Raw genomic sequence first — 14,185 nt, 5'->3', positions numbered from 1 at the left:
GGTGTCGTAGTCCTATCTGAATTATTTCAAGGTAAATGTTTTCCTGAAAAGTGTCAGTGTAACGGAAGAACCAATATTTACACTGAGTTTGGTCGATAAATTCTTGTAGCACCTTCTGTGGTAGTTTGCTATGTTCAAAAAACAAAGGGAATAAATCTCTGGGATAGAAGTTTGAAAGCAATAGCATATTCATTATGGACATAGACACACTGCAAAACCTGGCATGATGGAAATATATCTTGGGAATGGGATTTTGTGCCTAACTAATGTATTCGTGTTGAGTTGTATGGTGTGTTGTCGGTCCTTCTTAGGGCTTGTGCATATAACATTATCAAAGCCTTTGAGTTCTTGCGAAAAAAACCCTTTAACTATGACATTATATTTCTTAAAAAAACTGGCGTTCTACCAAACAAGAACAGTGAGAGCACACAGCGCCAAGTCTGTTTAGCAACATTTTTGCAGCAAGATGTTATCATTATTTATAGAAGTTAAATCACATGACAAACATGTGACACGGCTGATACATATATATGAAACAAGATTGACGACCAACAAGCCTGAAAAAATCTATGGCTGACTCACAGGCCCTCACTTGGAGATCTTGGCGCTAAGCTCCCGGACCAGCTTCGCGGCGACCATAGCCGTCATCCCATCCACCGTGTCACGCTGTGGGTTGAACTCCACCACATCTGCCGCCACAACATCGCCTTGCAGATTCTGAAGGATGTTGAGTACGTCATGGAACGAGAGGCCTCCCGGCTCGATGTGAGAGACACCAGGAGCGAATGCCGGGTCGAGGCAGTCCACGTCGACAGAGACGTACACTCCCTTTACACCTTCCCCAAGTTTCTGAGAAAAACAATAAGAATAAACAAGGTTGGTTGCAAGTTTTTATTACTTTAATACTCTGGTTATAAAGCAATCCGCAAATTAAAGGAGCTCCAGGGGGCAAACAGGGCTGCGCATGAGTTTTGAGTTAACACGGATGAATGGTATATTCTGATTTGTGAATGTCAGCCGAAATTAATAACAAACTAAAGACCTAATTTTGCAGAACAGCACCATATAACACCTATCAATTGTCCTCATGTTAAAATGAACAACTGATAAAGTAAAACAAACATGCAATAATTGTGGTTTACATGTTAAGAGATTCTCAAGCTTCTCCCGATCTCTGGAGAAGGTACGCATCTCATACTGTTCCACACCAAATCTCTTCCCTTGTTCACGTCCTTCTTTAGTAATTGATCTAAGTCCAACCTGAAATCCATCAGATACAATGTAAACGTAAGATACAGAAGCCAGATAAAACCAGGTTTGTCCACTCGAAAATATGTGTATGGTCCATAGGCACTCATGATCCGGATTTTCAAACAGACCAAAAATCGTACGGAGTATTTATAAGTCTTAGAAAATTTTGACATAAATCATGCACGTATATATAGCCTTGAGCACTTGATACTCATGTGTACCAATTTTCAAGGAAAAATATGTACATATGTGGCCTCCACTATAAAGAGAAATATGCAACTTGCACAGTGAAATCCCAATACTTGTACTATTCATCTGGTACTTTGACTATTTTTACCCAAGTTACATACTATCGAATTTAACTTTCAAACTTGGCACGTACATACTTTGCATACATCCTCTACATGCAAAATTATTTCTTTTCGCATTTAGTATTTTTTTTTAATATATGTTCATGCGGGATCCGGAATATCCATGTTCTGAAAACTCCTGTTATTTGTCCACTTGACAATTGAACACAAAGAGGTTAGTCCAGGATATCTCACTGGTCGTTTACACTAATGGACAGGGAAAAACGATTCTTTTAACAGTCCCAATGCAGTAGATATCCTGTAGCCCGTACTTCAACATTCATAGCCAACTGATGCTAAGTCCTCTTAATTTGTTTTACAAAAGAGTGGATTACAAAACCATCATGTTTAAAATTAATATCTTCTTTGAGTAGTAGCCCAATGGCCAATTTGAAATGCAGAACTCAGACATGATGGAAAATTAGGATTACCTATAGAAGTCTCCTAGCATAACCTCCTTCCATTATTCTTGCAAATGAGGAAGCATGTGAGTACTTGTTCCCTTCAAAACAATCATAGATATCTGGATGTGCGTCAAGATGAAGAATGTCAACAGGTCCACCAAGCTTTTCGGACACAGCCCTAACAACTGGATAAGATATTGAGTGATCGCCTCCTAATACCAACGGCCGAAGAGGATCCTATACAATGGTGTGCCACTGTCGTTAAATATGTGAAAATAATGTTCAAACATTATTTTGCTCAAATAGTTTTAAGCCTTGTTATAGCAAATCTCTGGCCAGTTTATGTAAACTATTATTACAAACTTCAAACTTCATTGGATTCAGAAATAAGATGCCTCGGTTTTTCTGAAATAAATTTCTGAATCAATCATTGTGGGATAATATACTTACTTCCTCCATGACTGTTTTGACAGACTCACTGATTACATGCATTAATCTGTCATCTTCAACACCGCAGTCACGAATCTCTTGTATAGGGACATCACCAACATCTGTTAGAACTCTTGGGTCATTTAACTCCTTGCCTGCATAGCACAAAAGGCATGATTTTCTAAAAACATTTCCATCCAACATAGCTACTAAGCATTTCGATGTTGTTAAATATACCTTCTTCGGTGCTAGAATTGGTGCTTCCACACCAAATGGCCTCCCTTATGCGGGGAGGAGCAAATGCAGGCCCCTGCAGGAACGATGAGTTGTGCCCTAGTGGTACTCCTAAGAGAGATGCAGAAGCTTTGACGCCACCCATAGCACGCAGCAGCTCTCCCTGAGTTCAAGTATAAGCAAAATCAGGACAGGTAGAATTGGCACAGGAGTTATATAGATGAAAGTGATGCTACATCCTAAAACACAGAACCTGGTCACAAATTTCACTGTTTCGCTTCGATCAGCTGGTAGGGTATGCATGTTTGTGTTACTATGAAATATGAGCCTGCAGTTTTAATTGTAGATATGGAAAAATTAAGCATTCCTAAAGGAAGATAAGGAAAATATAATTTGTTGCCTACTCCCTTTCTTCACATGTAGCATGTTATATGACATATATACCACTAATTTGTTAGCCAATTCCCATGTTCAGAAAAATAGTTATTCCATAATGAAAAATCGAGGAAAGATGAATCCTGATGCTAAATTCAACTATTTGACGATCCGGTAACTAATATCACCTCAACTTTATGCTTACGAGTACATAATTGAGGTTTCCATACAAAGTACCACCAAACTACAGCCATGCCACTCAATTATCTTTAAAAATAGGAACAACTAATGCAATCCGTATTCAAAAAACACAAACACTAAGTTATTAGTAAAAAGGAGGAGGTATCCACCTTTGGACGAAGACGTCAGTAGAGTAAAGCATGTCAATACGATGATACCATCGACATAGGCATAAATAATACGGCAGAAACAACCACTGAATCTCCGTGCACCAATGTTGGGTGTTGTCACGGCTAGTGGAATAGTCTACCGCCTCCCAAACCCAAACATTACAAGTCATAGCCCAACATCTGCAAAGCAGCCAAATAAAATAAAAACGTCAGCACATATATCTTATAGCAGAACAGTACATTTGAATCATATGAGGCAGCCTATCATCGTAAATGACCTACGAAGTCTGTGAAAAAAGATATTCACAGTACCATAGTAACTAAATTCACCCAAGGTATAAAATAAATCTCACTTTGAGTTGGGCACAATAACTATTCATCAAATTAAGTGAGTTATATGCTAACTCTTAAATAATAATCATGTAGTTCAAACCATTGAGCTTGTTCAGAAATTAGCATGAGGAACGAACATTCAAATGTTGGATCTAACAGAGAAACTTATATTAAATCATCACACGTGACCTTACTAATACCAAAGATTCTCTAGAGGGCTCTATGACATATGATTTAACGGCTGGAGGTACATAACAGAGAGCTATATCCAAAATTTAAAAATGGTTAAACACAAGACAAGGATCAACATCAAATTCTGTCGCACCAAATGCATGTAAGCTCATACTTGAATTTTTAGGTTAAAACCAATATTAGAAAACTAATGCAGTTTTCAATTGGCATGCCGTTTTGGGGGATAACCCAAAGAACAAAAAAACGGAGAGCTAGAAAGTATCCAACACACATGATATTACCATAATCTACACCTGGATGACCCATCAATGTAACCTGGGGCAATAGATCTTGTGCAAGCACTTCAACAAGGTGATAGGAGCTGGACTGTTTCATGGACAATTGCAGCCATGTTTCTGCTTGCTATGACTGATCTATGTCCAGCCAGTGTTCAGAGAAATCGGCACTGTCATGTAGAAGAAAAAGAGGCTGGGCTAGCTAGCATAATGCAAAGAAAATCAATTACACATAAAAGAAAAAGGAGAGGCCTAATTATATATAAAAACCTCAGCAAGTAGGAAGTGCACTGAGTTGAGATTTTGCGGGAGCAACACGAGCAGAGATTTTGTTCAAAATTAGACTTGTCTGAGCAGATCTCGTGGAGGGGAACTTTGTGAAGTAATGGCCTAAATCTTCTCAATCTATTGAGAGGACTTCAGAGATATATTTATGGGATGAGAAACAAATTTGGGGGAAAATGGGCGATTGATTGCGAAAAATCTCTCTGCAAGGCTTTCAATTCTTCCCTGCCTCCCTTGCCTGCTAATGCAGTTTTTTTACATTCTTCAAGAATGAATCAGAACTCTCCAAACTAAAACAACCAAGTGAGTAAGGTACCAAGTTCTTGGGGATGAAGAGGAGTGAAGTGGCAAGGGATGCAGCAGGAAAGGAGAAGACAAGCGAACCAGCCAACCAGGCAAGATGAGCTTCTCATCCTGCAGTGACAGAACATTTTAGATTTGAAAACAAATATTGTGAGGATCTGCAGCGCAAACATGATGAAAAGATGAGTAAAATTAGACCAGATGGCTTACAAAGAAGAAGGTAGAGGGGATCCGGATGGGCATCAGTCGTTCTCCATGATGAACTAAGGCCGCTTGCTCTTCCCTCCTGTCGCCGGCCTCCTTCCTCTCCCCTGTAACTCCTCTAAGCGGAGCACCGCCGCCCCTGCTGATTCATGTCCGCGCTGCCCCGTGGCTTCTTGTCTGTAAATTCAGCCACCTAATAGTTTAAGCAAGATCTATGAAATGAAGATGTCGCATGTGGTACAATTTGACGACCATTGATTTATGGTTGTAAATCCCTCCCGTAAAGGATTTCTCAAGCTCCACTATCACTCTCACTACCCTTCTGACAAAAGTACCTATGCAAAAGAACCGCAATATAGTTAGGCACTGCCTGATCATTTACCAACTAAGGTTGTTCCTGGCTTAACCTGAAAATACCATCGAAATCAAACTAATAATGTGGTCCTCCAACACCTCAATTACTGGAGGAACAAAAAAGCAAAATAAATGGGCATACATATTTACCTTCTAGCCCCATGAACATATGTCTACAAAAATCAGTCACTTGACCTGCTTGTTCTTTTCTAAGCCCCTGCAATGGAAACAAAAAAAAAGTTGGTTTACTATCAAAGTGAACACATCTGTAGCTAGAATCTATCACAACATTTATTCATTTCATTTGGCGATTTGCATGCATTATTGCCTATTTTGATGATGGAACAATTAATTCATTCGATGGAGAGAACAAATCAAAGCCGGCAGATTAATACAATGATGAAGTACCAGTCTATGCAAAGTACACATTCTGGGTTTTGTGTAAACATTAGGCAGGTACCAACCAATCTCTAAACTTGCAAAAAAAACTTCCATTAGTACCAATATATTACATTCGCAAATTTTTCTTATCACCCACACCATAATTTAAGCACATCTATTATTCACTGATCATGCCACCATAAATTAGAACAAAATATACTGCAGCAGAGTCGAGGGATAAAGCAAGGAAAAAATAAAAGACCCAATGTAGAACTAATTACATACGTTCAGAGCGTTACTTGACCTACACACCGGAATACAAGCCTTTGTGAACCAAATTAGAAAGCAGGACATCATTGCCAATTCATTTATTCTAGTGTCTAATTAACTTAATCTATTCCATAGTTTGTAGATATCTACCCACCCACAAATTAGGCATGATAACCTTCCAACATGTACTACTATGCTCTCACCGCATTTTGCACCTCATATATCAGAGTGATTGACACAAAAAACAAAGTGGTGAGACATACATAGCAGCAACCTGATAGATATTGATAAGAAAGAATAGAGAGGGAATACCAGTAGAAGCCATTTCACAACTTTGGGGTGCAGCGGCACAAGCGTCGGAGCTCCAATGCTCCAGCCCAAACCACCCTGTATATTGTGTCATCTATTAGACAGGGACAACAACAATAGCATCTCTTTTACAATTCCATTCTCGGTAGTAACAAATCTGGGAGAGAGAAACCATATTGTTCCTATTTCCTTGAAGCATGAAATTTGTGCAATAACTATGAAAGGAATCTGACAAAACCTGAGCGCTCACCTAGGACAATGAAAACACTATATTGTTGCTCAATCCATCCCCATTCTGAACCGTCCACTGCCTGCAATAAAAACCAAAGGAAATCAACCAAACTGGGTATTGTCAATAACCCCAAGTGCACATCCTAGAAACCCAGCCTCCAACCTGCCAAGGAACATTACCGTCCACCTGTCCAGCCTGACGCGGAGGTGTGGATGCTACCGACGGAGATAGGGAAACCGAACCTCTTAGCCAGTAGACCGCCGGCTCAATCTCCTGCACAGTGCCAAAGGCCGCCGGAGTCGACCTGTCCTCCGTGAGGACAAGCACGAGGCGTACGGCGGCCTCCGTGAGGACGAGCTCGTGGCATACAGCGTCCTCCGTGAGGATGGGCTCGTGGGCGGCGTCTGCGCCGCCCCCACTGTTTCTTGACTGCATCCCTCCGTGAGGACGAGCTCGTGGGCAGCGTCTGCATCGCCCCCACTATTTCTTGACCGCATCCAGGGCCAGCCTGTTCAAGAGACAGGGGGGCGCTGCCGCTTCTTGCCCGCACCGCGCCCTGCTGCCTCTTCTCCGTGCAGCACCGCTGCTTCTTGCTACCCACCGCCCCGCTTCTTCTTCTCCACGCCGCCCGCCGCTGCCTCTTCTCCGCGCCAGCCTGCAACCTCCACGCCGCCGACCCACTTCCTCTTCTACGCGCTGCCCGCTGATGCTTCTTTCTTCCGGGAGCAGTCTATCACTGCACAAAGCGATGCAAATATATAGAAAATCAGATTATTGGCTGCAGCACCAAATAAATCTACTCTAGATTACATTACCAACTTTCTAATGAGTGGATATGTATTATCAATTTGTATATGTTTTTGTACAACCTACATGCATCTTTCTAGACTACAAAGAACACATTCAGTAAGAAAACCAAGTCCTTACATCACACATGCAATTATTTCAGAATAAACAAAACCAAAGATACAAGCTACAGTGAGTACAAATGATAATTACACTGTTAGTCATCAGAGATAGAATTTATATATGTCGAGCTTCTCAGCCATAGAAGCCTGTGAGGGGAGACACTGCCGAGTGCTGACATAGTTAATTAACCCAAATTGTCTAACCTTTTTATGTGGGGAACCAAAATTATCTAACCAATCTGGTATTTTCATGGATTCTATCTAAACTAAAGTTTCAAGATACGGAGTATAGTATAGCGCTGAGTTACCGGGCACAGAACTCCGAACAACCTGTCAAGTGTCAACTCTTACAACAGATGCCCGCAATAGTAACTTTGCAGCACAGAGAGATGGATGTACATCTGCTTCACCAATATCCAAGGAGATGGGCGCTCGCCTCCAACCCTCCTAAATCCTTCATACAGAAAACGAAACAAATTCTCAGGAGTGTGGAGAGATCTAAATCGAGATCGCGCAGCTGCTCCGGCCAATCCAAGAGAATTTAACAGAGGCTCCGATACAGGCAATAAGCGGACATCAGATGGAAGAGGAGAAACTAACCTTGAACCCGGCTTTCAACGTCAGCATCACCCGCGCAAGCAGTGGCGGAGCTTGAAATAATTCCATGGGCGGGCCATGCTAACGGAAAGCAGATTTTTTTTTTGGTCTGAACTATACCTAGACATTAGCTATTACTAAAAAATTGTGTACCCATGGCTGTTGAAATTTATAAAATTGAAGAATAAATTGGTAAACAATCCACCAAGCTAGCAAACTGCAGCCAAGAATTTGGGGAAGAAAAAAAAAGTACATGGGTAGGAAAAGTGGGGAAGATTAGGAGTTGGATTCAATGGCACACTTGCTTGGCAGCTGGTAGATCTCTGGCCGTTGGCCACGCTCGTGCAGTGCAGCCGCAGCTGTGCGGCCATCTCCTGGTCGCCCCATGCCTGCGGGTGGCGGATCGGCAATGATACATCCTATTGCTAGCTCCCAATCTACGGATTCCCCGACTTTCGGTCTAAATCGTTACGGCAGGGTAGGGATCGAGACGACCCCATACGCGTAGGGAATCAGTAGATTGGGAAACAAAACTGAGAGATGAGCAAGAGAAGATCAACATAACGGGCCACTGCCTTGAGCTGGGTCTTTGATTCATAGGAGTAAACAATTTTTTGGCAGAAAACATGGGCGGGCCATGGCCCGGGTTTGCCCCAATGAAGCTCCGCCTCTGCGCGCAAGAACGGCAGGCGGCCAACCCACATCAGGGGAGAGGGCATGGAAGGAAAATGCTGACCACCAAAACAAAGGAAGGAGATGGACGGCAAAGGGGGAATGCGAAGTAGCCCAGACTTTTCTACTCCGTAACTTACTTTTCCTCACCTCACCTTCAGCCGTCGAGAGACGCCGCCGCCCCGCTTTTATCGGCTCACCGCCCCGCCGAGAATTGATTCCCGTCGGCGGGACCCGCTCACGGGGACCACGGCGACCGGGAGGACGAGCGGCCGTCCGTGCTGCTCTGGAAGCTCGCCTTGCGACATCGCGCTGAAGCCGGCCGTTCCCCCTCCGCCGTGCTACCGCCGCCGCCGCCGCGTCGGGCGGTCAACCTGCTGCTGCCGATGCAGGGCGCGGTTGGCGGCTGCGAGAGGTCGAGAGCAGCGATGGAGGAGGCGCGGAGCGACGGAAGGGGATTGGGGATAGGGTTTTCACCGAACCACCAAAATATCTGGAAAATGAAATGACAAAAGAAACGCGAACGAGCGGCGGCTTCTTCGATGCGGGCGCGGCCGCCGCCGCGCGCTTCCGTGGGCTGCTGAGGCGCGACGGCGGCTGCTCGGGGTCGCCGTCCGCTGGCGGCGCGAAAAGTCGACGGCGGCGACCATTGAGAGGAGGAGAGGGGTCGGTGATCTAGATTTTCTCACCTCTGGCGATTTGGGGAAAAGAGGGACGGGGATTGGGGAGCGAGGAGGGAGGCCAGGATTGGGGAGCTCCTGCGATCTAGATTCTCTCACCTCTGGCGGACAGACGCGGACGAGCGAGCGTGGCTGCCTCCGACCGGCGGCCCCCGCGGGTAGCTGGTCCCATACGTCATTGACTTGTTCAGATGATCATAAAGTGAGAAAACAATTATCGTATCCGACGGTTGTGGTGAAAAGTGGGACTTGAGATTTACTGTTGCAACTTGATTGGACGACCCAGATTCGTTTGCCCCTTTCAGACCCCCTGGTTGTGAGGGTAGTCTTTAAACATTTATAGGAGAAATGCAGAAGCACGATCGAAGAGGATAGACGCGGAACCATTAGATGGATGCCAAGTACGTCGGGCGCACGGATGGTCGCACACGCCGGGCGCAGGCAAGCCGCGTCCTGCATGCAGCGCAAGCACCTCCTTAATTATCTCTCATTAACTTCCCAGCCTCTTCGGTTTACCCATCACGCTGTCTTCCTTTTCCACCTAGCCCCTTCTCTCTCTCCCGTACAGTGCAGGAATCGGGAGGCCCCCCAATCGCGGCAGTAATTCAGCCCAGGAGTCGAAGCGAACGGCGTGTGCGCGTGCGACTCGAGGAGCAAGCCATGCGCGTGCAGCCTGGGATTGCAGGGGTAATTCTGGAAACGATCGGGAGGGAGGGCCCTGGCGCCTTAAGCCTTGACCAAAAAACATAAATTTTTTTACGCCTTATGCTCTGGTAAGGAGGGAGTATTAATAAGAATATAATTTTATAATGTACTACTAGAAATTGAGTATATCTAGTTTTTCTTGGATTTTAAGAATACACAACAATTTCTCTATAAAAGCAATCCATCTCGCGGTCATGTAGTTTTGGCTCATGCCGCCAGATGAATCATAGATTTGAAATAAATGAGATTAATAAATTCTGGATACTGTGTGTGCTCAATTTTTCACTATGGTTTGTGTTCATTCAAATTTTGCATGCAAAAATCTGCATATATTATCCCTTTTAAGACCACGAAGTTCAGTGCTCCAAGCAACCGACAAATTGCTCAGCTTGTCTTTTTAGCACATGTCCCAATATCTTCGTTTTGTCCATACAAATTTGCAGACTACCCAGGAACATGAACATTTACATGTCTATTTTTTTACATAATTTTTTAAATATTTACATATTAATTCACATGCAGGTGCATATTCTCTTGTTATTCGAATTGTATATATAGTCGATGTCGATTGTTTAAAATAATAATTATTTTTGTTATTCCAGAAATAATACTCGGTTTCGAGATATTCTAGGAATAATACACTGTCGGGTAGGGAAACCAGAAATTTAAATATCGGGGTAGAGGAACCTGAGTAGAATTATTCGGGTTTGGTCAACCCGACTTCTCCTGTTTCCGCGCGGTTGAAAAAAAAAGCAGAAATCGGGGACGCTGAGCCCGATTACTTTAAATTGGCGTAGAGTAACCCGATTCATTGCAATCGGGTTTGGCGAACCCGATTTTGTTCTCCACCACCATTTTAGCCACCCCTCTCCCGCCACCCCTTCCCACCACCGGTATTCCCTCCACCTCTTCCCGCCATCGTGTTTCCCTCCACCCCTTCCCGTCACCGTGTTTCCCGCCACTCCTTCCCGCTACCATTTCCCGCCAACTAATCATATCGGCTCTCTATAAAAAGAATAGAACATCTAGATTGTTTCAAACAAGCATTCGTTGTATCCGTTTCTTCCACCGCCATCGGCTGCTGCCATGAGTGTGCCTTGCTCGGACCAAGACTGGATGCCTAGGAAGAAGAAGCATTCAAGCTTGCCCCCCGATATTCGAGTGGAGCGATGTTGGTGCGGCAATCTTGCGAAGGTGAAGGAGTCGGAAGACTTCTCAGATAAGTTTGGCATGCTGTTCTTCATGTGTCCGAACTACGATCACGATGCACCGGCAAGCTCGGCTTACCCGAGACCTCCAGTAAGTTGTTAGCTAGGGAAATAAATAAATAAATTTATTTATTTATTTATTTTCTTTAACGTAGTTCCAACTGTTGCAGTCTCCGCCACAACTTTCTATGTGGTACCACTGGATTCGTCGAGCGGGGGCGGACATCAAGGAAGAGGAGGCGGCAGCTGCCGCAAAGGCGAAAGTAGCGTGAGAGAGATGGTTGCAGAAGCATCGTGGGGGAGAACAATGAGTGGCTTGACTACTAGGGGAAGAGACTTGATGCGGAGAGGGCAAGATTCGCGGAGAAGGAAAGGGTGAGCAAGGAGCTTCGTGAAATGGAGAGGGTGCGGAAGAGAGAAAGTTCCGCTCAGGCGAAGGCAGCAGAAGAACATGGCGACAAGACTAGAAAACACGATGGACTCAGGACGACTAGATTATAGTTGTAGTGACGTTGAGTATCTTAATTTAAGTTGTAGTGTATCGATGTATTTCACTTTCACTTGGAGCGTACGGATGTATGTTAATTTCAGCTGTAGTCTTAATTTGAAGTGAATTTGCAGCAAATATGTTGTGTCCAAAATCTTGCCGCCCAATTTTGGCTCCATTTTTTCCCACTCAAATGTTCCCTCGTAATATTTCTGCTCAAATTTTCCCGCTCAACTTTTTCCAGCCCAATTTCCCTGCCATTTTTTCCCACCCAAATTCCCCGTCATTTTTCCGCCCAATTTTCCCGCCACAACCCTGCAACTCACATATTCCCGCCGAAACTCATCCCTTCTAGCCTATAAAAACTCCACATCATTTCCTTGTGTTGCAGTGTGTTGTATCTACATGATGGATCCCCATATAAGAATCCCCCATCTTTTCAACGAATTCATGGCCAAACCTCTTCTAGAAAGTGCCCGCTATGTGATGAGGGAGGGTAAGGTAGAGACATTTGAGAACTTCATCAGTAGCGACGCCTTTCTCCGTAAGGTGGGTAGGGAATTTGAGACTTGATCTTATGGATATCTGCTCAAGAATATGCCTGCTCGTAGCCCACATAAAATAAGATGTGAGCTTATCAGGTTGAATGAGAATTGGAAGAGACTAACATGGAAGGATGAAGAAGAAAAGGAAAGGCTTTTGAAATGTCCAGAAAGGTGGGCGGATGAGAGTGAGGACGACGGCAATATCTTTGAGCCTAGCAGCAAGGCGAAGAGAGCTGCATGGTCGAAGGGCAAGAGTGCCAACTTCTCAAAGGGCAAGAGTGTTGCACTGCCATTCATCAACTCGGACGATGACTTCGAGCCTAGCACCAAGGTCAAGAAAGATGTATCGTCGAAGGGCAAGAGTGATAACTCCTCGAAGGGCAAGAGTGCTGCACCGCCGGTCGTCGACTCAGACGACGACTTTGAGCCTATCACCAATTCCAAGAAAGCTGCATCGTTGAACGGCAAGGGAAAGGATGTGTAGCGTTGTTAGTGTTTTAGTTATCATTAGTCATGAATCTTGAACTATGTTGTAGCATTGGTAGCTTTAATTTGTCAGCAGAGATGTATATTCCAGTAAGTTGTGTCTTAATTATCGCTTGTAGTTGAATTTGAAATGTTTGTTGAACACAAATAGTACTAATATGTCTTTCGTAGATAGTAATGAGTCGCAGGAATAGTAGTCATACATGGTCCATACAAATAGTATAAATACACTATATGAAGCTAATAGGAGTAGTAATATGTCTCATCCGTACAGATGACTCACTCAGTGTCATCTCTCTGACCACGGGCCCTCCCTCGACTCCTCGGTGGAGGTCCATGATGAAAAAGTGATGGCGAGTACATACAGAAAAGTGGATGCCGGTGTCGGGGAGGAAGCATGTAGTCCTGGTCGTGTTGACTGTCCTGCGTGGGTTCTGTGGGATCTGGAGGCGGAGTCTGATGTTGAGTGGACATCCACTCTTGATGGATGTTGTAGTTCTCCTGTTTTTCGACATGATCATGAGAACTCTACCAAAAGGATCGTGATCCGTACATAGACGACATAGGTGCCTCACCTATGATTAGATATAAAAACCGTTAGTCACGAGGAATTTTACACATGGTGCACAATTGCCCTTCATGAACATCTGGCTTCACTGCATACCACTTTCCAGAACTTCTAACTTGAAACGATGGTTATGAATACCCTTTGCATGTTCATTGCCCACTGAGTGATTGCTTCCTGCAGATATCTCTTGTAAGCACATCTAGCACCAATTCAGATGGTGTTCATGTTGTACTCCAAGTAGAGGGGATCGGATCATCCTCCTCGTTGTCATCTGAATTATCGGATCCACCGGATTGATCAGAATCAAGCTCATCCTCCACTCCATCCTCGTCTTTCTCGTCCATCATGTTCTACATCTTCTCTTCTTCTTCGTTGATATCAACCTCGCCACTACCATCTTGACCACCGGTTGCATGACTACTCTGCCCAGATTGGAAAATGCCGCCTCAGCATTACAAGTTTGACTGTTGTGGCCTGGATGGAACTCACCCTCGCCTTAGTGGGAATTGACCTCCTTTGACACGGGAAGAATTAAGGCCATGGTGTGAGTTCCCCTACGCTCGCACGCTTCTAACCAGTGCACCCACTAAGAGGTCCACAAAGCATGCACACCCACAGTGTATGCTTCGGGATTAAGCCCGGAATTCACGGTGAACCACTCCTTCAACTAACAATCACGCCATGTTTTTGGGTTTGACAAATGCAGCTCCTCGTACTGAAACTCGCTCATATCAGCTCCCATCGGGACTGTGCCATTACCGAAGTAAAAAAAAATTACTCTATCAGTCACATCTGATC

At 44.3% G+C, this 14,185-nt stretch overlaps 1 pseudogene; it reads right to left on the bottom strand.

The window, feature by feature from the left end:
- Positions 1-439: 439 nt before the first annotated feature.
- LOC124659677 lies at positions 440-8,984 on the bottom strand (annotated as a pseudogene).
- Between the last annotated feature and the right edge of the window lie 5,201 nt (positions 8,985-14,185).

This window comes from Lolium rigidum, chromosome 6 (genome assembly GCF_022539505.1).
Source record: "Lolium rigidum isolate FL_2022 chromosome 6, APGP_CSIRO_Lrig_0.1, whole genome shotgun sequence".
NCBI lineage: Eukaryota > Viridiplantae > Streptophyta > Magnoliopsida > Poales > Poaceae > Lolium > Lolium rigidum.
This window is presented reverse-complemented; position numbering and strand designations above follow the sequence as displayed.